Source organism: Mirounga angustirostris, unplaced genomic scaffold (assembly GCF_029215605.1).
Source record: "Mirounga angustirostris isolate CCGP_5_RB_7025 unplaced genomic scaffold, mMirAng1.0.hap1 SCAF_1, whole genome shotgun sequence".
Lineage (NCBI taxonomy): Eukaryota > Metazoa > Chordata > Mammalia > Carnivora > Phocidae > Mirounga > Mirounga angustirostris.
Genome location: NW_026991709.1, coordinates 163,633,569 through 163,657,621, shown reverse-complemented (window position 1 = coordinate 163,657,621; position 24,053 = coordinate 163,633,569). Strand labels below are relative to the sequence as shown.

The 24,053-nt window shown below is 42.5% G+C and overlaps 1 protein-coding gene and 1 pseudogene across 8 annotated transcripts in view; both read left to right on the top strand.

Moving 5' to 3' along the window:
* Positions 1-24,053, top strand: part of ATG7 (autophagy related 7) — a 231,371-nt gene that overhangs the window by 130,665 nt on the left and 76,653 nt on the right. For 2 of the 8 annotated variants that reach the window (XR_008505105.2, XR_010411758.1), the window contains exon 18: positions 3,825-3,977. The exons of the other annotated variants lie outside the window; for them this stretch is intronic. The gene's annotated coding sequence lies outside the window, so the exon portion shown is untranslated. The remainder of the gene's footprint in view (positions 1-3,824; positions 3,978-24,053) is intronic. 8 annotated transcript variants of the gene reach the window in all.
* The window catches only part of LOC123834378 (uncharacterized), a 38,748-nt pseudogene continuing 26,987 nt past the window's right edge, over positions 12,293-24,053 (top strand).

Genomic DNA, 24,053 nt, shown 5'->3' with positions numbered 1-24,053 from the left:
ATTAAACATTATGGATACAAAAGAATGATTATCATATTCACATCCAGTCAAAAAATAAAACGTTCCCTTTCACCCCTCTCATGTTTGGCTTCCTGGATCACAACCCTCGAGGTAAATGCCCTTCCTACTCTTGTGATAGTTATTTCCTGGCTTTACTTGACAGCTTCAGTTGGGTGTATGAATGATATAATTTACTTTGCCTGACTTTGAACTTTTATATAAGGAAGTAAGCCCCATATGATCTTCTGTGTCTTGCTTCTTTTGCTCACCATTGTGAAGGTTACCCATGTTGTTGTGTGCAGCTGAAGTTTGTTCCTTTTCATTGCTGTATAGTATTCTATAGTTTACATATGCTGTAGTTTGCCCATTCTACTGTAGATGGATACCTGTAGTCCTTCCAATTTGGACTATAATAGAGTGTAGGTCAGAGCATTCTTTTATATATATATATATCTCCTGGACTACATATGCAACATTTCTCTAGGTCAGTGTCTCTCAGCCTTTTTTCTTTTATTACCTCTCCTAAGGAGAAAACTTAATTAATTTTAAACTAAAAATTATAAATTCAAATTAAATTAATTAATCCTAAAGAGTAGGATTTTGTTGGGTAGAGTTGAGCTTTGGAAGGCTACAAGCCATTGTGATAGTCAAGATTTTTTCACTTATCAAAAATCAAATTTTGTTCTTTTGTGGGAATAATATTACCCCTATTGAAAATGCACTTTCTAGGTTATATAACTAAGGTCAGAATTGTTGGGTCGTGGAAAATGTGAATCTTCAACATTTTTAGATCATGGCAAACTGTCTTTCAGTACCAATTAAATTGTACCAATTTAAGTCATTACTAGTAGTATATGGGAGTTTCTGTGGCCACATATCCTTGCCAAAATCCTGGTACTGTCATATTTAAAATTTTTTGCCAATCTGTTAGATGTATAACAATATGACATTATGCTTTTTTAAAAATTTGTAGTTTCCTAATCATCAGTGAGGTTAAACAGCTTAGGTTTATTACTTATTTGGATTCCTCTTGCCTGATGGTTTATTTCTCTATTTTAACTCTAAAAATTCTTGTATGTTCCACTTAATGTAGCCCCTGTTAAAACACTATAGGATGGCCTAGTTATTCACTTGAAAAATACAGTGAAGCCCAGAGAACTGTGTTCTAATCCCAACGAACTATTTGTCTTAGAGTCCCATATCTCTGCAACTTAGTGTCCTCATATACTAAATAAAGGTATTGACTGGGTTAGAGGGGTGGTTCTCAACCCTGGCTGCCTATTCGAATTGTCATTTCAAAAATATCGATGTTTAAAGCATACCTCTACTAGAAAGTCTGATTCAGTTGGATTAGAGATTTCTATATCCCTTCCAACCTAACATTCCATGATATTGATAAAATAGTCTTTGAATCATCTTTCTTGTGTGTTCCCTAAATTAGGTATGCCCGGGGACTATTTCTCTGTCGAACTGTAATCTCTTTTTGTAAATGAGTTATAAAGAGGAAGAAACTTGGGGCACCTGGGTGGCTTAGTCAGTTGAGCATCTGACTCTTGGTTTCAGCTCAGGTCATGATCTCAGGGTTGTGAGATTGAGCCCTGCATTAGGCTCTGCACTCAGCGCGGAGTCTGCTTGAGATTCTTTCTCTCTCTCTCCCTCCTGCTAGTGTTTTCTCTCTCTCTGAAATAAATAAATAAATAAATAAATAAATAAATAAATAAATAAATAAATAAATAAATCTTTAAAAAAAAAAAAAAGGAGGAAACTCCTTAATTTGGTCCACAAAAGGAAAGGTAGTGTCAGTGTTCAAAAAAAAAATTTTGTAGCTGATTTACTTACAACACTAATATGGTTTTCTCTTGTTGATACCTGTCATAACAAAATACACATCCAAAGACAATGCTAAGAAATCATAAATGAGCCTTTGAAAGAATGAGGCATATGTCAGCTTATGGTGTCTGGGCCGAATACAGCCTCATAAAGCTGAACTCATGAATTCCTGACTTTTGGTTTTGTTTTGTTTTTTTTTTAAAGATTTTATTTATTTATTTATTTGAGAGAGAGAGAGAGAAACAGCATGAGAGGGGAGAGGGTCAGAGGGAGAAGCAGGCTCCCCGCTGAGCCAGGAGCCCGATGTGGGACTCGATCCCAGGACTCCGGGATCATGACCTGAGCCGAAGGCAGTCGCTTAACCAACTGAGCCACCCAGGCGCCCCCCTGACTTTTGGTTTTTTGATATAAGATTCTATCCCATTGCCAGAAACCAGACTTTCACTTCCAGTCAGACAAGGGGCTGCTCAGGCCTAGAACCAAGGCACGAAGTGAACCAGCTGTGCTCCAGGAAGAGTGGGTCAAAACCACTGCTCTCCTGGAGTGCGCGTGGGCCAGTGGGTGTTAGGGCTACGGAGGGGTACTGCAAGAGGGCATTGTACCATTCCATGTACCTCCGTGTGTCTTCAAAAGTCCCCCAGATGAGAAGTTTTTTAAGAAACCCCTCTCCTGGTGTCCAGTCAGCCATGTTTTCTTGTGCCCATCTGCCTCTAATAACATGTGATTGTATGTGATCAATATCTGACACTTGTGTGGCACTTGTGTTTTCCAGAGTGTTTACTTGCATTTACTCAGTTGGTCATCATAGCAATCATTTTCAGAGAAATGCCTTTGGTAGCCATCTAGACCCAGGTTATGATGGCAGAAACCAAAAGCTCAAATTGGCTTTAACATATATGAAGAATGTATAGCTAAGCCATGGAATCTTGGCTCCAGGGACTCTACATAGAGGGGTTTAATGTCACAACCATCTTTCTCTTTATTGCCCCCCTTTGTTGGCACTGTTTTCTCTCTCTGCAAACAGGTTCTTTCTTTCCCATTTAGCAAAAAACAAAGCCTCAGGCAGTTCCAAAATCTCATTCTTCCTTTAGGAGTATCTTCTCCGGTGGCTCCAGAAGGGAAACCCTGGGACACAGACTGTGACTGACCTGGCCTGAGTCATATATATGCCTTCTCTGGACCACTTGCAGTAGACAGGGATGGGCTGCCGTGACTGGCCAGCTTGGGCCACAGGCAGGGTGTGGGGATTGGCAGCCTCCCTCAGAACCATGTGGTTAGTTAGGGTGAGAGCAGCATTGTCCCCTCCAAAGGAGGGGCTAGTCCCCAGATTTGCCCCCCAAGCTTGACTTACTCTGCTTTCTGAATTTACCTCATCTTCTCACCTAACCACCGGTACCCCTAAGCACTCTTTATTCATTGAGCCCTTAACAAACTAGCTGCTCAGTCTCCCTCACAACCAGCCTTCAAAGGGAGAAAGAATTTTCTCCCAGATCGAAGCATAGGGGTTCTCCCTTTCTCTCTAGTACACAAATGTCTAATTCTAGGTTCACACTCAGCTATTCCTTCTCCCAAGCTCCCACACAGCATGGTAAGGCCACACCTCCTAGGGTGGGGAAGGGTCATGCTCTGGTTGCCTCTGCCAACCAAGTGGGGACAGGGGAGCTGTGGACAGGGGCCAGTGTGCCACTTCATCTTTCAGTCCAGATGCTGATGGTCAGTAACAGTGTCACTGCCTCAAGATATGGGCCTTTAGTCTCCTCTGCAGTCTAAAAAATTACTTACCATGCTGAAACTTGTTGATAAACCCAGATCTGTAATTAGGAACATAAATGACACAATACAGGCTTCGCACAAATGAACAGTTGTGGGGTATTATGGGCCCCTGTGGATTATTTGACTGAAGCAAAGGAGGGGGGAAAGCTGGTTGCTGTTGAACAAATTGCTACCAGATGTAGATTTCAATAAACACCACACTGTTGTTCCTTTGCCCGAAGGTGCTATGAATTTCTTGAGGCAACAGAGCAATCAGTAAACTGGTGACTGTTCCAACATGAATGGAGCCTCCTGGTGTTCCCTGGTCCTGAGTGTTTGTCCACAAAATGCAAGGCAGACCCAGGGGCCTCTCTCCCCTACCTGAAGTTTTATAGGTGAGTGATGTTCTTAAAATGCAGCAACCAGATCCTGTGGAACCTAAAAGAAGCCCGGAACTATGGTTGGAATGTCACAAAAAGAACCCATCAGGGTGGGGAGAGGGGGATGCTTTAAGAGAATAAGGATCAGTGGTTTTTCTTACAGATGTTACTTGTAATAGCCATGGGATGAACCTGCCTCAATCAATAAATATGTGAGAGCCTACCCATGCCATATGATGAAGAAAGCCCACTTTTCTTCTCTTCCCTGAACTTACAGTTGAGAGGCGGAAGGGCATTCAAGCAGTAGTTAAAAATAAAAACTAGCCTTCAGTGTCCTGCCAGGGAGTCCTGTGTGAACTTGCAACATGGAAGCAGCTTGTCCACCTTCACCAGCTGTTGCCATGGGCCGGCCAGCACATGAGCCTGAGCATTTGAGACTGGAAGGTCCCAGAGCCATCAAGCTACTTTGCTATACCTTGAAGGGAATAGAAAGGGGGGAGAGAGAGAGATGAAGGAGATTGAGAGATGGAGGGAGAGAGAATGTGATTGATTTTAGTTTAGTATACTAACTAGCTTGTCATGTTCCATAGAATAGAGTGATTTCCCTGAGCCTTCTCTTGGTTATGGCTCTTTAATAAAAAGTTAAGCACCAAATGTATGGTTGGCCTAAATCCAACATATATGTCTGCATCACTGTGTGGTTCTCTGATCCTCTCTTTTCAGTTAGATGTTCAGCTTTTTGAGGACAAGGACCACCTTGCCCCCTTATCGTTTTTGACTAACAGCTGCTTTGCACATAAGGTATACATGGGTTGAATGCCGCCCCCAAAAAAGGAAGTTTTACATGAACAACACATCAGCTACTGAGATAGCGTTTTTGTTTTGAATTGTATGTAGGAGGTTGAGGGGCAGAGGATCTAATTGGAAGTCCTGGGCTTGAATTAAGTTTGTATTTGGCCCTCAGTTGACAAATCTCTGCCTCCACTTGAACTCTGGGGGGCTCCCCCTCTCACAGGGTGGTCTGTCTTCTTTGGACAGTGATGATATGATGGCTAACTTCTGAGAACTTACTGTGTTCCAGATATCATACTAAGCATTTATTTGGATTATCTCATTTAATCTTCACAACCACTTTATTTTACAGAGGAGGAAATTGAGATGCATACAGCTAAGTTGTCTAAGTTCACGTAGCTAGTAAGTGTCGGAGCCAAGTAGTTTGGCTCCAGAGCCTGTGTTCTTAACTACTGCTTTTTTGGGCCTGCCTATAGCTAGTTGTATTCCTCTTATAAATGGCAGACCTTTGTATGTTTGGCCATGCCTCCCAAACTTCTGTTCTCCAGATTTGTGCTTTGATAAATCATCATGGTCTATGGGTCCTACCTTTTCAAGTCAGAAACTGGGTTTTGCCAGAGCATGAAGACTCTCAGGGTTTAATTCCCAACAGCTAAACTCATAAGAGTTTGATATGTAAGTGAGGCTGTTTAATTTGTTCTGTCTGCCACTCCCCATATGTACCTGGCGAGACGGTGATCACAAGATTTCATGATCAATGGAGCTGTGATACCCCAAGTACAGCAGGGATCTGCTTTCCAGTGAGATCACCTCGCTAATTTCTGGACAGCAGCAGAGACATTAACAAATTCTTGCACGAATTCTGAGACTTTTTCAAAATCCACATGGACCCTGTTACCATCTATGAACTATCTTCTAGAGTTATGTAGGTTGTAGCTTTCTTAATTAAAATAGATCTCCAGATATCACTCCTTTGTCACTTTGATTGAAGATGGAAATTCCCAATCTCTTCAACTGCTTTTCTACAGTCTCTTCAGATGACTAACTTCCACACATGGCTAATGTCCTCCAGGGCATATTATTTCTGCAGGGCTAACCTTATTTTCAAGATGTGCAGAGAGACCTCAGTATATCGCCCCCCCTCGGATATGCTAACTACGGTCATTATCACACAGGAAATTCCCAGATACCTTACTGGAAACTTGAGAAAAATATTCCTTTGGTGGGGGTGGGGGGGAGAGTGTGTGTGTGTGTGTCTGTGTGTGTGTGTATTTTAATTCCAGTATGGTTAACATACAGTGTAATACGAATTTCAGGTGTAAAACATAGTGATTCAACACTTCCATACATCACCTGGTGCTCATCACCACAAGCGCACTCCTTAATCCCCATCACCTATTTAACTCATCTTCCACCCACCACCCCTCTGCTAACCATCAGTTTGTTCTCTACTCCTTGATTTCAGTGGAAAGAAAAAGGCAAGCTGGGTGCATTTAAAAATAACCCCAAACGTCTGAGTCTGCTAAAGACCAAATCTTTTGAAAAGGGCAGGTCAGGTACAGGTGCTTGATCAAATAGGAGTAAGGATAGACATTTGTAGGCCCAATCAGCACGTGAGATGGAGCACTGGGTACCATCTACCCAGTAGAGTTGAACCCAAAGGGAAGTGATGGGCCTTTTGGCCTGAGTATCCCACTGGTACAAAGGGCCTCTGCCAGCTAATATGCATGTGGCTGTTAATGCCCAAGAGGAAACACTGTAGAGTTCGGCACTCAGCAATTGTTGAACCGTGAGTAACTGGAAGGCAGGCACTGGATTTTAGTTAAGTCTGTGATTCCAGCACCTGGTGTGAGAGCTGTACATAGAAAATGCAATAAAGGGTCTTTTAAAAAAAAAATGATATTCAATTTATATAAAATATCCAGAATAGGCAAATCTGTAGAGACATAAAGTAGATTGATAGTTGCCAGGAGCTGGTGGTGGTGGTGGGTTAAGGGGAGGGGGGAAAGTTGAGGGAAAATAAAGGAATAATTGCTAATAGGTACTAGGTTTCTTTTGGAGATGATGAAATGTCTTGGAATTCTATCGTGATGATGGTTGCACAACTCTGTAAATATACTAAAGTCACTGAATGGCACACTTTAAATGGGCGAATTTTATGTTATGTGAATTATAGCTCAATAAATTTCATATAAAAATGAATGGGAAGGTGAAACTCATAAAAAAAAAAATGCCCACTAGACATCAAGCAGACTATGGTAGGGAAAAGACTAGGGGCATTCTGAAAAGCAAATTAACTTACGCTAATTTGATCTACTAGAGTCCTTTGGAGTTAGCCCTTGAGGACTGGAGAATCAGTTAACTAGTTTACATTTACATAACCAGTTAACTAGTTTACACAGGCTTGATACCCATAATAAAGAGCATTTTAAAGTTGAGTCACCTTAGGGTAGAGAATTTGTTAAGATTGGGGGACTGAGGTTTACCGGGTAAAGTCAAAGAGCTGAACACTTTATTAGAACAGCAAGTATTACAGATATTAGTGTTTAGACCCATTCTGTTTAGTATTTTTTATGCACAGTCAATCTCCAAGTTACCAATAATATTCCACAGTTCACCAGCATTCAATAAGCACCTACTCTGTGCCAGTTGGCAAACCAAGGGAGGCCCAGTTCTTGCATGCTGGAAGTGCATAGTCTCCTGGGTTCCCGCAGGCCCAGTTCCAGTCCGGTAGGGGATAGGCCCACTGACTGCCCAACTGAGCAATCTGGGAAACCCAGAGAGGATATTGCAAACAGCCCCTCCTTTCTTACCAAGCATGGAGTATCTGCAGCGATTTCCACCATGCTTAGAGAGCCACAATCCGATGAGAACATTCACTGTACAGTAGAAGGAGGGGTGGTCACTTCGATGTTGAGGGGGCTGAGAGGTCTGTGGATTCCCGGGGAGAGCAGAGGGAGTCATGGACCTTCTTGCCATGGGGCCTGAGCACTGGATGTCCTTGAAATGCAGAAAGTCCTGTCCACAAACTTTATTAACTTTTTTTCCACCTAAAAACAAGCCAAGAAGTTTCATAGTAATCCAGAATCATCTTCACAAAAGATAATACAAGAAAACTCAGGGATAAAAAGATATGCTTGCTAAAAAAGACAATTTCCCAGCTTCGGCTGGTCCTTGGAGCCAACAAAAGCAAAGCCTCATCAGTATTTAATGAGAGAGAGGGAACAGCTAGAAAGGGGTGGAGAAGTAGACAGAAGGAGGCTATTTAAAAGGCCCTAAAGTGCTGCAGCTGTTTTGGCTAATTTTTCTCATTTCAGTGATGTTCCAAGCTCTTTGTCTTCTCTGTGGGGCGAATTCATTTGTGTCTCTCGTGAGTCATCCTGCCCACAAATAATCTCTCTTGGAGTAGCCCTTATGAAAACAGACAATTCACATTGCATTGTGTGAACTGGCAGTTGTATGTCCCTTCCCTGGGTGGGCTGCATTGCGTCTGCTCTGCCTGCATCCACACATGTCAGGACTTCTAAGGTCTAGCATACCCTCAGTATGCTCAGTGACAGGAGGGCACAGAAGGAGACATCTGGACTCCCCGACTGAGTCAGGCAGGGAAGGCTACAGACAGCAGGCCCTGGTCAGCTGACTGCTCCCTCCTAAAGGTTTCTAGATCTCATAGATGTAACTTTCCCCACAAGAGTTTTAGGGTATGGAAAAGTAAACATCAAAGGAAATTCCGTGTAAGTAAACATTACTGTCATTCCAACCTGGATCTTGCAAATTGAGCTTTTCCTTTTAAGATAGTATTTTCTTTACTATCTGGCCTGCAAATCTGACCAAACAGCATTTTTCTTTAAGATTTCCATAGGGAAACACGGAGCTCTTCAGAGACTACAATGGATGTCTGTTGTTTGCTGCTTAGCAAAATTTACTTTTCCCTAATGATCACGTTGGTTTTATTCTGAGAGACCATCTAGGACGTTACTTTCATCCCATGTGCTTTTCTGGTGGAGTTGGCTCCACCCTTGGCTCAGGGTTGGAGTGTGTAATTGTGGCCCAGGTCAGTCAGTACATCATATTTCCCTGGCCGTGATGATTGGTGCAGAACTGGGCATCTGACCCAGTCATGACCAATGAGATCTACTGAGCCTTTGGCTTAGGAGCTGGGGTCAGGGCTTGGAGCTTTGCCAGTGTGAGCTCTGGGCTGGGGCAGCTCTCTAGCGATTATGAGTGGAGAGCCAATTTGAGCATGGAGACCACACATGGAAGAGAGCTGAATCTAACTGAGGAGGGAAAGGGCGAGGACAAGGATGGTCATGGTGTTATCCTCTAATCAGCCAAGCTGCCCTGAAGGTACCATTATCCTGGTCTTTCCAGGCATGTGAGCCAAAAAGTTCGGGTTCGACTTGAGTTAATCAGGGTCAAGTTTGCTGTCCCTTGCATGAGTTTTAACTCATTCAGGGGCAGTGTTTCACTCATACCCAACATCTAGCAGAGTGCCTGCATGTAGAAGAAGTTCAGTATTTGTTTATGCACAAATTTTCTTTCAGTTGAACAGTTATTGAACACTTATGAGGAACAAATGTATTATTCTGGATCCTATAGGGCTGCACTGTCCAATATGGCAGCCACAGGCCACATGTGGCTCTTTAAATTTAAGTTAATGAAAATTAAACAAAATAATAAAAACTCCAGTTCCTAAATTACACCATCTACAAGGCAAGTGTTCAATGCTTCTTTCTTGGACAGTGCAGATACAGAACATTTCTATCATTGCAAGAAAGTTCTATTGGACAGCGCTACTGTAGGGAATACAAACATACATAAGACTCAGACCATAATTCCAGGAAGCTGTATTTTTGCAGATGTTTGTTTTGAAATGATCAATAGCCCAACATATAGAACAATAGTCTGGCTTACTGAAAGGAGTGATTTATGAAAAGTCAGCTTTCTCTCATGTATAATGATTTATGTATAAATTCTAATGTCATGGTTTAATGAAAAAAATTACCATATGGAGCCACACATTATACAAAGTGAGGTGTGCATAAACGTTCTTTCAGGCAAGAGGAACTAGCATTTCCTAGACCTGGAAACTGAAGATACTTAAAATGCCTTGTTGACTTTTGGAGCCTTTTCAGGAAATAAGTCATTGATTTTTAAGTGGAACATCATTCAAGTAGTAAAGTCCTAAAATTTCTCACAGAATTCATTCCTTCTCTTAACCCAGTAAGACTTGCATGTGCCAAACAATAATGATGGCGATACTAAAATAGCCTGGACCAGAGAAATCAGTTTCTGGCAAGTGGCTCCCAGACACCTAGTGATCCTCTTCTGCCCTTTGATGTCCCACATCCAGCTCTTCACCATCCCTTTCCTCAGAGTAGGGTATCTGAAGCAGATTCTGACTTCGGCAAGACTCATTTTGAAGAGAAATGGAAACAGCCTCCCAGCAGTTCCTTACCCCAGTGGCATCCGTTTCTCCTGACAGCTATAGGAGAGGCTGACAGAAGTTGTCAGCGTGCTGCTCCTTGTTGACCTAGAAGCCAGCAACACTCACAGAGCTGAATGGATTCTGCCCTCACCAGGGGCTGGTATCCACCCCTCTGATTTCACCCATGCTGACACCAACTATATTTTCTTTTTTTTTAAGATTTATTTATTTATTTTAGAGAGAGCAGCAGGGAGGGGGAGAGGGAGAGGGAGAGAGAATCTTAAGCAAACTCTGTGCTGAGCGCAGAACCCAGCACGGGGCTCAGTCTCACAACCCTGACATCAGGACCTGAGCCAAAACCAAGCGTCAGATGCTTAACTGACTGTGCCACCCAGGCATCCCACAACTATATTTTCAGCCTCATGTCCCCGGTTCCCCCACTGAAGGCTCCCACCTTAACCAAACTGGTTTACTTAAAGTCCAGAGCATCTCTGTCCTTTTGGCTTGTACTGTGTTCCTATCCATCCACCCCGCTTTCAGTTAAGGATTTCTCCTCAAAACGTAAATACCTCTTTTCAAACCATCTAAGCCAGAAACTCTTTATCCCTCCTTTGAGCCTATACACATTGTGTGTACTACTGTCTTTTTTAATAGAAGCTTTATTGAGATGTAATTCACATATCCTGTGATTCACCCATTCAAAATATACAGTATAAAGTGTTTTTTTTTTTTAATATGTTCAGAGTGACACAGCCATCACCATGGTCTGTTTAGAATATTTTCATGGCCCCAGAAAGAAACCCTGTACTCCTTAGCTGTCAGTCCTCATTTCCTCTAAGCTCCCTAGGCAGTGACTAATCTACTTTCTGTGTCTATAGATTTGCCTTTTCTGGACAAGTCATATGAATGGAATCCTGCAGCAGCTGGTCTTTTGTGACTGGCTTCTTCTACTTAGCATAATGTTTTCAAGGGCCATCCATGTTGTACCATGTATCAGTACTTCATTCCTTTTTAAGGTCAGGTACTATTCCTGTATATGGATAGACCACATTTTGTTGAGCCATTTGTCAGTTGATGGGCATTCAGGTTGTTTCCATTTTGGGGGCTATTATGAACAATGCTGTTATGAACATTTGTGTACAAGTTATGTGAACATTTCACTTCTCTTGGGTATATACCTAGGAGTAAAATTGCTAGGTTGTATGGTAATTCTGTGTTTTTTACCTTTTTGGGGGCAACATTATATATTCTGATACTTAAATCACATAGTATTTAGTTATCATTACTATATCTTGCCTTACTTAGGAATTTTAAACCCTTGAGGGAAGGAAAAAAGCCTTATTTTTTTCTTGCTACTCCACCCAGTACCTACCATCATGTCTACCTAATAAAAAAAACACAGTCACTTTTAGGACTGGAAAATGTAATGGGAAGTAGAGACCTATGGCATTCTCTTCCTTGTGTAAGCCTAATTTATGTCACCCTTTTCTCTTAGTGCTGCATCTGTATTTCTCTAAAGTATTTGGTCTCCCTGAGGCCCAGCTATTGGAGGTGACTTCCCTGCAGATGCAGATGATCAGTGTACAACACCCCACAGGTCTGCACATTCTGAGGGAGCTGTACTTTGGGGCACAAAGGAAGGGCAGCTTCAACCTGTCTCCTTGCAGACAGCACTTGTGCACCGTTCTCCACTGCGGAGAAAGGTCAGCTTTTGTGGGGTAATAACATACCTCCAGGAAGCAGGGCTTCTCAAGGCCTTTATTCACCTATCACTGATAACTAAAATGTTTAAAGATGTGATAAAAGCCATTAAAAGGAAAAGAGAGCTTCCTGCTTTTTCTCCCCTGATCAGACCCTAAAAAAACAGCTTTAACAAAGGGGAGAAAAGACGCTAGGCTTATAAAGCGGAGGCCCTGCATCTGTCTTTGGGTCCACCTTGAAAGAGTAAGATCAGAAGTACTTTATCCCAAACTCTTGCTGGCAGGAAGAACTATACCAGGCGGCACCGTTGGTAAACTGGTTCTTTTCTCAGTTGTGAAATCACTAGGTGTGATAAGCAGCTGCTCTGCAGCAAGGGGTGAGACAGCTCTGTCTGATTCTCTAGCAGCAGATGGCAGCCGTGGGTGATGTTGGACAGAAGATGGAGGGCTGTGCTTCCCAGGCTGAAAGGTAACGTGCAAGTCAAAGAGGAATGCCTCTAATTGGGACATAACTGGTCTTCAGTGAGCCCTTATCAAGGGTTCTTATGGTACCCTAAAATAATTGAACTCCACCCAGGAGTTAAGTCAATGCTAAATGAAAGCAAGAGTTTATGTTCTTTTGCTCTTCTGAGTGGGGAAACTAGCGTTCTAGTGCATACAATAAGGACTTCCAGCTGCATAGCATCTAATAAGCACATAGTAACTATACTACTGCAGAGATAACATAAATTCGTGTACCTCTCTTATCACTTGCTCATGGCCACATGGAGGGCTCTCTTGGGAAGGATTTTTGAGGCCAATTTCAAGCTCATCAGGAAAGATGGTCATATATTGAATTAGTGATGTCTGTCATGAACACCTAAGAGATTAAGAAGTATCATGTGTGTTGAAGAGTTGCCCGAGACCTTGAGCTCCTTGATAACAAGGACAGTCTAGTCTCTGGACCTGGCACAGAGTAAGTCAGCAGTAGGTATGTATTGGTTGAATGACTGATTTGATTTCCTAGTTTGGGAATTGGCCCATAATTCTAAGTTAATGACACATGTTAAATGCCTTAACAGTAAATGAATTTTTTGCAACAAATATTTCCCAGAGAACTTTGATTTTCATGGAACTCTTGCCTTGATGTTTTCAAAACAGCTTTCCATTTTGCTACAGTGAAATAGTAACATTTTAAGAGTTTCCATTTAAATTGGCTACTCAAAGCAGATTTCATCATTTTCTGTTTCAGTGCCTAGAGAAGCATCTTGGTAGTTTAGAAGGACCACCGGCTTAGAATTCAGATTTGGGTGTTAGAGCTTGTTAAATACTTAGTGACCTTAGCTAGTCACTTCTCCACTCTGGGTCTCCATGCCCTCCAAAAATATTAGAAAATTCATCAGTAAGCTCTTTGATTCTGTGAATCAGGATAGAAGATGAAAAAGAGAATGGGTTTCAACAAGATAATCTTGCTCTCTTCAGCCTAGCTGATTGCTTCTCTGACTTCAGCTTCACTTTTCATCCTAAGAGCAGTGATCTCAGGGTAAGGAGGAGGAATGACATTTTTAATGATGAGCACTTACAGTAAAGTGTCAACATAATGAAAGCCTTTCTGATATCTCTGCAGAATGTTACATGAGGTTTGCCCTATATTCCAAGATGATTATGTTATGCGTGATACATAAAAATATAGTGTATTATCTCAGACACGTCTTAGCTGACATTCACCAAGAATCTGACAAATAAATGTTTTTATATTTATGTACATTCTGCCTGATTTGGAAGAAAGATATAAGAAAGTTATGCTCAAAGTAATTAAGCCTGAAAACCTTTAGAATGAGAAAGGACAAGAACCAAGTTGTTTTTTTGTTTTTGTTTTTGTTTTAAGTCATTATTTTAGGAAATTTAAAGAAAGCTTCCAAAGTTGAACGTGAAATGTAACTTCATGGTTCCTGGCAGCCAAAGCAAGAGGGAGGTAATGGGCTACCTTGTTCTCCTTGTCTGACAACAGCCAGTGTAACTTGCTTTGGGGAAGAAAAGGAAAATGCAAGCACAATTTGTCATCCTGCCGTGCTTATTCTAATAGCCTCTTATCAAAGCAATAGCTATCAGTTGATAAAGAAACCACTGAATCGTGAGTAAGAGAGCCAACATAGACCAAACCTTATTTTACTGGTTGGTTGGTAGCCTATAGCCAGGCCACATATAATAATAGCAGCTGGTGCTTACTCTTAAGGTGCTTTTGTGCCAGACACTGTTCTAAGTACCTTACCTATATTAATACATGAAATCCTCACAATAGCCATGTGAGTTAGGAACACAGTGAGGTCTGTGATCTTAACCACTGCACCATACTGCCTCTTGCATCTCTGAAATCACACGGAGATTTAACTCACCACCAGTTACACAGCATCTCAGCTCTGAACCAGTTTACAAAATAGGCAGCTGCAGTGCTTCATAACTGGGTGGATCAGTCCTTTGCTCTCTGAGTTAACGGTTCTTTTCATGTTGTTTTAAGGTGGCATCTTGAATTCAAAAGAACAGTGTAGCATTGCTTTGCACATCTCCTTGTTGGTGTGAAGAACATCATATATCAGCCATGTGTCCTCTCATTCCAAGGTATCTTTAATCTACATCAGGGATGCTAAATCAGTCAGCTCCAGGAGGGGAGGTGCCCTCCTGGAAAACTGTATTGAGAAGGGTTCGCAAGCCTGGTTCAGATGTCATGAGAGAGAGGTTCATGGCTGAGTAGTAACATCTGCCTTGAACAAGCACAAGTCTGTGTCTTTGCTGTCTATAATCTAGTTCAGGATCAGAGGTTCCCTCTAAACTGCATGGCTTCTGAGGTTACTTTTCTTTTGAGAGGAGAACAGGATGTAGTGATTCACATAATTCATTAATTCATTCTACAAAAATTTATTGAATTCCTGCTTTGTACAAGACACACAGTAGTAAAATGAGTAAGTCAAAGTCTCTGTCTCCACAAATTTTATTCCAACCAGAGACCTATAAATTGTAACAATTTCTATACAGTGAGATAATAAGCATTCTTAGAAAGTGCTGTGGGAGCACAAAGGAAAGAGCTGCTGTCTATCCCTGGGAAGGGCAGACAGGCTTCACAAAGCAGCTGCCAGTTAGTCCAAACCCGAACTCAGTCCCTGTATATGGAGCCTGTAAGGGAGTGTGTTTTGACAGCCACCTGGCATGACCACCATCTCCCGTTGTTTCTGTAACTATCATGTTCAGAATACATACAGCACCACCATTACTATGGCATTTCTTTTGAGTCTCAAAGCAGTTACACACCCAGGAAGAGAGGATGGAATTAATCCATCATGTTGGATCAATATTTTACAAGTTTGGCTGTATGACCTTTGGGTAAGATAAAGCCAGGGAAATAGGGAGCCAGTACTGGACAGGTGAAATAGGACACTCAAAGGGAAAATCAGAAATGCCAGGAATGAGGCAATATTGGCATTTTCCCCAGGCCAGTTCTGTGTCCACTGGGAAACACATTGTCTGTAGACATATGAAAACTATGGAGAGCAGTGGTTGGGGCCAAAAAAACCCAAATAAAATCATTTGGGGGCTAATCTTTGTATTTAGAAAGAGCTTTGCCCTAATCCTATTTGGGATTTCTACAGCATACTCTCTCTTAAGAGAAGTCACAAGGCTTTCATTTTTCCCTTCTCACTGCCTTGTGAAGACAGGTATCTAAAATCCCCGTTTGCAGGTGAGGAAATTGAATTTGTGGTGTGAGATCACACAGTGAATTGAGCAAAGACTCACAAGCAAGTGCTTACTCTCTCTTACCCCTACATTTGCCTTTACATTTAATGCTTAGAATGAGGAGAATTGTCCTTGGTGGTTTTAAGAAACTAATAAAGCTTTATATTATATTTAATCATCAAGAAACAAAAGATTAAAACCAAGAAGATACTTTGGAGATAATCTTATCCAATGCTCTTGTTCTAAGATGTGGAATCTGAATCCAGGGGACAGCTCCCAGTAACTTGAGAGGTCCAGCCATTAAAACCTACTCAGGGGCACCTGTGTGGCTCAGTCGGTTGAGCATCCAACTCTTGATTTCAGCTCAGGTCATGATCTCAGAGTCGTGGGATCAAGCCCCACGTCAGGCTCCATGCTTAGCACGGAGTCTGCTTGGGATTCTCTCTCTCCCCCTCTCCCTTTGCCCCTCCCCCTGCTCGCTCTGCCTCTTAAATAAATAAATAACTAAATATATCTTTAAAAATAAAAAAATAAAACCTACTCAGTCCTTATGGTTTCTTTTTCTAACTGGAAGCCAGTGCCTCTAAGAGCTGTTTAAGAGGGCACCTGGGGGGACTTAGTTGGTTAAGCGGCTGCCTTTACCTCAGGTCATGATCCCAAGGTCCTGAGATGGAGCCCCACATCGGGCTCCCTGCTCAGTGGGGAGGCTGCTTCTCCCTCTCCCTCTGCTGCTCCCCCTGCTTGTGCTCTCTCTCTTTCTGTGTGTGTCAAATAAACAAATAAAATCTTAAAAAAAAAAAAAAAGGCACCTGGGTGGCTCAGTCAGTGGCTCAGGTCATGATCCCAGGGTCCTGGGATCAAATCCCACATTGGGCTCCCTGCTCAGTGGGGAGTCTGCTTCTCCCTCGCCCTCTGCCCCTCCTCCCCGCTCATGCTCCCTTTCTCTCTAATAAATAATAAAAATTTTAAAAAATAGATCTTTAAAAAAATTATTTTAAAAAAGCTGTTTAAGAGCCTCTGCTTATCCTCTGGGACTCAATTTAAGGACTTCTGCTGGGTCCCTGCCCTCAGTTTGCATTTGGGTTCAGAGCCTTCCTGGCACTGTTAACTTCCTGTTAAGAGCCCTCGCTCCTCCCGTAGATTTCTGTCCATTTATTAGACTCCCACCATTTCTGAAACAACTGCTCACTTCAGCTTGCAGCAAAAAGAAAAAAAAAAAAATCAACCTTTGCAATTCAAAAAAGACTCAGATTGCTGACCAGAAGCATAAGAGGTCTCCCTTTAAGGTGTTACATACCAGTTGTGCCGTCCTCACCTGCTTCTGGCTGGGCCACCTTTCAGGGAAGCATCTCTTTCTTGCCCCTTATGAAGGGTTGCAAGAAGTAGACAGTGCCTCCAATAATCTGATGCTTCCCTCAATCCCCTAAACCTCTGGCCTCGTTAAACTGATTGTTTTACTGCCTGTAGCAGCAATTGGGAATTTTTCTGCCCCAGATGTGGGAGGTTCTGTGGCTTCCCCTCCCGCCTCATCTCACACTTTTCTGCATTTGCTTACTTTCAGCTCTACATTCCTGGTACCATTTCTGAATTATTCAGGACTCTGTTGGTTTCAAGTGAAATAGACCCAACTTGAATTACCAGAGGCAAACAGAAATACGGAAGCATTGCACACAACTGAAAGAAACGTTGATCAGAAACACCTTGGGAAAAGCTGCAGTTCAGGAGTAACAGGAACAGGGGTTGTGGCTGCAGACAGGCCTCTTCCGCAAGACAGGAAACATGGCTGCTGGCAGCTCTAGAGCCTCCTAATTCATAGCTGCAGTCACCTGACATGGACTGGCCTCTTGGGTCCCAGATTGAAAACCCAGGGCCTGGCTTAGGTCTGGTGCTCATTTTGGGGCCAATTAGTTGGGCCAGAGAGGCAGGGTCTATAAAGGAGCATGGTTAGCAGTCACTATCAGAAGATGTTTGCCATTACTAGAAGCCTCGAGGGTGCTGGGCATTCAAAACTAAAGGTGTCCAGGGGCGCCTGGGTGGCTCAGGCCTTTGAGTGTCGGCCTTCAGCTCAGGTCATGATCCCAGGGTCCTGGGATCGGGCTCCCTGCTCAGCAGGGAGCCTGTTTCTCTCTCTCCCTCTGCCTGCCGCTCCCCCTGCTTGTGCTCTTTCTTTCTCTCTCTCTCTCTCTCGCTCTAAGAAATAAATAAAATCTTAAAAAATAATAATAACTAAAGGTGTCTGAACAAACCTGAGAGTCCATCCTGAGAGGAATGACTGAGAACAGGTTGAAAAACAAGAGGCATAATATGCTTTTAAAAAATATTATATATTCGGGGTGCCTGGGTGGCTCAGTTGGCTAAACATCCAACTCTTGGTTTTGGCTCAGGTGTTGATCTTAGGGTTGTGAGATCAAGCCCCACATTGGGCTAACGCTTGGCTCAGAGTCTGCTTTGAGACTCTCCCTCTCCCTTTGCCCCTCCCCCTGCTCGTGCACACACATGCACACTCTCTAGTGCTCTCCCTCTCTCTCAAAAAAAAAATAAAATCTTTAAAAAAATATTATATAGTCAATAAAGCTTTCCTAACCGACTTTCCCTTCATTGACTCTCCTGATTAATTAACTGTGCACTCTCTTGTTAAAACATTATCTGGTACCCACGGAGGCTGGATGCTCCCAGCTAGTAGGCTGGTTTCTAGAACAACTGCACATTTCTGCTCCCACCAGTTGGGGTGTATGCTTTCCAAAACCTGGGCATGCCAGATGGACTTGTAATTATACCATTTAATTAAATATCCCCCTAGTGGAAAAACAATGCAAGAAGAAAGTTATTCCTATGGAAATCAAGTTTAATTCAGAAAGATTTGATGACAGCCAGTAGCTAGAAGCAATGGCTCTTCTGTAGTGAGGGAGAGGGCTTTTACCTTTTATTCCAGAAGAGGTTCTGGAGTCTAATCCCCTGTATTAAAATTCTAGCTGTGTAACCTTGGGCAATAGTAGCAGCATCTTGAGACTTTGTAAAACGGAAATAGTAACAGCCTTGTTGGGGAAACTGTTAGGATTAAGCAACTTATTTCCGTTAAAGAATTTAATAAATTTATTTCTCTTAATAACAATTAGAAGTGCTTAACCATAGAGAAAAATCATTTATTTCTCAAATCAGTCCATGAAAACATAAATAATTTTTTTAATGTAAAAGGACACCTCCAGAAAGTTCTAGAGGTATGTGAAAACCCAATTTATTAGGATGAGTCTATAGGACATCCTCCTTCCCGAGTATGTTTGGCTTTTGAAAAAAAAAAGCCAGGGAAAAAACTTTAAAAGTAGAGGAGATGATTGGAAAGTCTCGGTGTAGCTTTAAGGAGCCTCTGAGTTGCAGCAGAACCCATGCTGGCTCTATTCATAACTTTGTTTTCTGGACTAGTATTCTAGAAGTTGGTACGTTCTTTTCATTTGTGTCTTTCACAGAGGGCAGTAAGATTTAGTTCTAAGTATATTTTGGGCATCTGGATTCTAGTCAGCATTTCTGGCTCTGTTTTAGAACCTAAAGTCTGCGGCTTATTCCTAATGTGGAAAATGGAATAATCCCCCAGGCACAAGAAGAAGAACTCCAACATTCAGGCTGCCGTTACTATAGCGAGACAGTGCTACAGACATCACAAGACTTGTTATACAAGGAAACATGATTACAGTGGATTAGAGAAACTCGCCAGAGCCTTGAAGGATTTATGGCTTTATTGAATTCTGAATGAGACATAAATATGCTTTTCCCCCTCTTAATTTTGGACCCCATATGGAGAAGGTGAGAAAATTCTTCAGCAAATTCTAGAATGCTTAGCTGCTAAAGATTGGTTGGGTGTTGTATCCAATTCATATTGCAAAGGGCATGAATGCTTGCTTGGCAGAGATGCAAAACAGTCACTCCTTTCTGTCTGCGCTGCCAAGTTAGTTACTGCCTTGTCTCCCAGTGGGAGAAAAATGTAGCTCCTTGGGGAGTCTTCTGGAAGGCAGCATGGTGTAATGGAAAAAGCAATGCACTCAGAGGCACGAGGCCTGGATTGCAGCTTCCACATTTATAAGCTCTGTGATTTTCAACAGGTTACTTAAACTCTTGTATCAAATATAGGGACAGTAATCCCCCTCTCAGAGGGTGGCATTAAGGATTAAAGTATGTTAAATATCATGTAGAAAATCTCAAATGTTAGTTGCATGAGCATCAAAATGGCAACTGTGATACACTCCTTTGAGTTCATAGATCTTAGAATTTTGCTGATAGCCTAGAGAGGGAGTTTTAAAAATAAGGATGGTCTGTCATCTTCTGTGTTCTTCAGACTCTTTGGTTTCTCTGGAAGCTGAAGTGATAGCATGGGTTAGTGGTTAGGAATAGCTTTGGAATCAGACAGACCTAAGTTTTAAATTCACTGCTTGCTAGCTGTGAAGCATTGAACAATCCACCTGACTTCTGTTTTCCTCAGTTTCCTCATCTATAAAATGGATATAAAAATAGTGCCTCAGCCATTCTTTATCCCTTTCCCCTGTTTTATTCTCTATATGGCACTTACTCACTATCTGAAATTGTTTATTTCCTGTCTCCTACTCCAGCCCCCACTCAAATAGAATCCCCATAAGGGCAAAGACTTTATATGTGTTCTTTACCACTTTACATGTCTTGCCTAAGATAGTGACTGGTACCTTGTTGTTATTCTTTTCACCCTTGATTCCTGTTTTTTTAAAAAAAATTCCCCTCCCAGTATCATGGCTGAATTTATGTACAGTAGCTGAGTTAGAGACCGGGCAGGGATGTTTTGTGTTTGGAAATACCTGTGTTCTTACAGTTGAGTTTCTATTTCCTAAAGATGCTTACTCAGCTTTCCATGGCACAGTTTGACTTGTGACATCAGAAGACTGACAGGCAGAAGTCTGACTCAGGGATTCAGCTAGGAAAGAGCATGACTTTCAGCCCTGCTCACCCTTTGAGGGATGGCTGGAAAAGGCTCAAAAAGATCTTGGATTTCAATTCATCTAGGAAGGTATTTAGCAAATTATTTTTAACCATTTGGATAGGGTACAGATCACCCGAGGAATCTGCTGTCTGTGCGTAAGTGAAGAAGGAGAATGGGAGAACTAGGTGGAGCTGAGGGGAAGAGAACAGGCTTTCCTGCTGCTTCCCAGGGGACCCTGGTGACTGTCGCCCTTCCCACCCCACACCTCCAGAGCATCCTCTTTGACTTTAATGTACCTAGCATCCTGGACACCCCTAAGATTCCAAGGTGCTCCATAACCCCTAAGAGTTAAGCACTGCAGACAGATCAGTGTTTGGGCTGAGTTTCCCCTCGTTCATCAGCCGTCTCCTTGTGAAGAGGTGGCATTCATGGCAATGAATTGTGTCCTGGAGAAAACTGAGCCCCGAGAAGAGAAACTCTTGACTCTCCTACCTCTTCTTTCAAGCCCTGTGAACTGGTTCCTCTAAATTCCTGTGGGACCAAGATGGGCCTGCAGGTGGGGGCAGGGATGGTTCCTGAACACCCAGGGGTTGTATACCAAAGGTTGCATGTATGTGTGTTATGGAGGGGAGGCTCAATGTCATTACATTCTCAAGAGATATCTTTGGTCTAAGGTAGGTTTGGAATCATTGCCCTGAATGGACTGAATGTATTTTTTTTTTTTAGTGTTGGCAAACTCCGCAGCTTTGCCCCTCTGGCACCCAAAGCTCTGTGTGGGTGGGTTGAGGATGGAGATGCTGAAGCAGTGTACAGCCGCCCAATCTTGTTGGATTTTTGCATTATGGCTCTCTCATCTCTTCCTGAGTTTGCTCATTTGCACAAACAATTAAGCCAGGCCCATTGGTAGCCAAGTCCCAACTTGTCCACAGAGGGTTTGGTTAAAGAGGATAGTGGGAAATTCTATAAACAAGCTGTCTCTGTAGATTTGGCTTTAGGAATAAGGAAGCCACATCATCAACAAATGTGTCAGTCCCCTGAGTTTCTTACTTCAGTCACAAAACATTGCCCAGCTTTTAGAGGAGGGGCGACAATAGAACGACCTTTTCACTGAGAAGGAGCAGGATTCACACTGCATTTCTGCATCCAGGAACATAAACATGCATTCCCCTTCTGCCCAGCACCCTTCACTGCAGACTGACCAGATTACTAATAGGCCTTCAGAGTTAGTGCGCTGGTGTTAGTCCATGTGCTCTAACTACCCAGTAAAGTGCTTCTGCCTTGCTCTTATCACAAAATTCTATTAACTGTAGGGTCTGGAAGTCCCTGGAAATGAAAAGCTGCTGGTAGGTGTGAGTGTGTCTTTGGCAGTGCAGTGACCTCATCTTTAGCAGGAGTGTGGCAGTTTCTGTGTATTGAGTATTTATCACATGCCGGGCTCTGTGCAGTGCTCTTTCAATTTGTCTTATTCGGTCCTTATCCTGAGGTAAATGTCAGTATTCCCATCTTACAGACGTAGAAGTTGAGGTTCAGAGAGGTGTAGTCAATGATAAAGTATTTAAAAAGTGTAGGGGGATGCCTGGGTGGCTCAGTCAGTTAAGTGTCTGCCTTTGGCTCAGGTCTTAAGGTTCTGGGATCAAGCCCCAACATTGGGCTCCTTGATCAGAGGGGAGCCTGCTTCTCCCTCTTCCTCTGCCTGCCACTCCCCCTGCTTGTGCACACGTGCTCGCTCTCTCTGTCAAATAAATAAATAAATCTTAAAAAAAAAAAAAAGTGTAGGGATGCCATACCACAGGGGGCCCCAAGGGTCACCAGCAGATGTGAAGCAGAGGCCCTTCCCTAAAGCCAAGTCATGAGATGGATGGAATTTAGTTTGGAAAAAGAACTTAGGGTGGAGGAGATGAGACCCAGAGTCTGAGGAAAGCACAGCCATGTATTACCATCTCCCTATATTACTCTTGTTCTGTCTTTGTCGTTTAAGATGCAGATAATCGTCTTTACCAGAATTCTTCTCAAGTCACCTGTATGGGATTAGCATTCATTGTTTTTTCGAGTTAGAACCATAGATACTTGCCTCCTAGTTTCTAGTTTCGTCTGGCTTTTTTCCATCGAAGTCCCACAGCCATTTCCCATTGACAAGCACAGGTCCCAGTGAGTCCCGCCTTCAGTCCCTATCCCCTCCAGCTGCCACCAGGCTTCCTTTTCTGACACAGAGATCTGAGCATGTTACTCAGGGACTTCTACAGGCTGAACTTGCTTCAGGATAAGATCGACTCCTCAGCGTGGCAGTCAGACAGCTCCTACAGCAGGCTCCAGCCTACTTCTCAAGCTTGTCGGTCCTAGCTGCCCTGCACTTCTGCCTATCCCTTGGCACTTATTCTCTCCACCTGGCAAATGTGTGCTCATCCTTTAAGCTTTCATCTTTTCTGAAGGCCCCCCTGGTTCCCTTCTCACATTTGTCACACTGGATCATAATTATTTGCTAGTTTCTTGAGAATAAAAATGATGTCTTAATTATCTTTATATCCTCAGTACCTAGCATAATGCTTAGCACATGCTGGGCACTTACTAAGAACATTTTTGAAAGAATGAATCACTGTTTGACTCTTTGATGGAGAAGTGAAGGTGAAGGATCGGGGACATAATAAATAGAAGGTCCCCTTCTGTGTACAGAAATCTCACAGTGCAGTTGTCTCACATATATTCATGTCTCATACATATATGTATTTGATCCAATAGAATTGCTGGTGTGAGAAATGTAGGTGGTTTCCCAGCATCTCACATATTCTAACTCTTCCTTTTTTTTTTTTTTTTTTTTTAAGAGAACTCAGTAAAGTACTTCATGGACTGCTTTTTTAAATAACTCCTTTAGGATTAAACTCTACAGGATTAATTACTGTATCAGTCAGATTCTTTGGGGTGGAAGTTAGATACTAACTCAAATTTAAGCAAATGTGAGGATTTATATGTTCAAATAACAGAAAAATTCGTGGATAGTTCTAGCCTTAGGCACCCCTAGATCTGTGTTCAAAAAATGTCATTGATGACCTTCCTGTCATCTTCTCTTGCCTGGCTTTTCTCTGCACTGCTTCATTCATTCTTAGGCAGCCTCTGGCCTTGGGATAACAAGATGGCACTGGTAGCTCCAGGCTTACCTCCCCAGGCTTAGCAACGACCGTGGAAAGAGAGCCTTCTTCCCATTGGTGCTAGCTAAGGTCCTTCTTCACTGGTTACTAGTGACCCAGTTACCATGGGGGGGTCAAGGAGGTAACTATCACTGGTCAGAGCTGGGATATGTTCCCATCTCCAGTGTTAATAGGGTAAATAGCCCACCAAAATTGCACAACCTGAGAGTCAGGGAGAAATTGGTGAAAAATTAGGAAATTGGTGTGGTTATCATAGAGATAATGATACAGCAGGCTGAGCATACAGAGTGGCAGATACCCTTTGTGGTTACCTTTCCTTTCTTTTTTGCTAATTTTTCTAATATTTCCTAGAGCTAAATGGTGTGATAGACCCCAAACAGG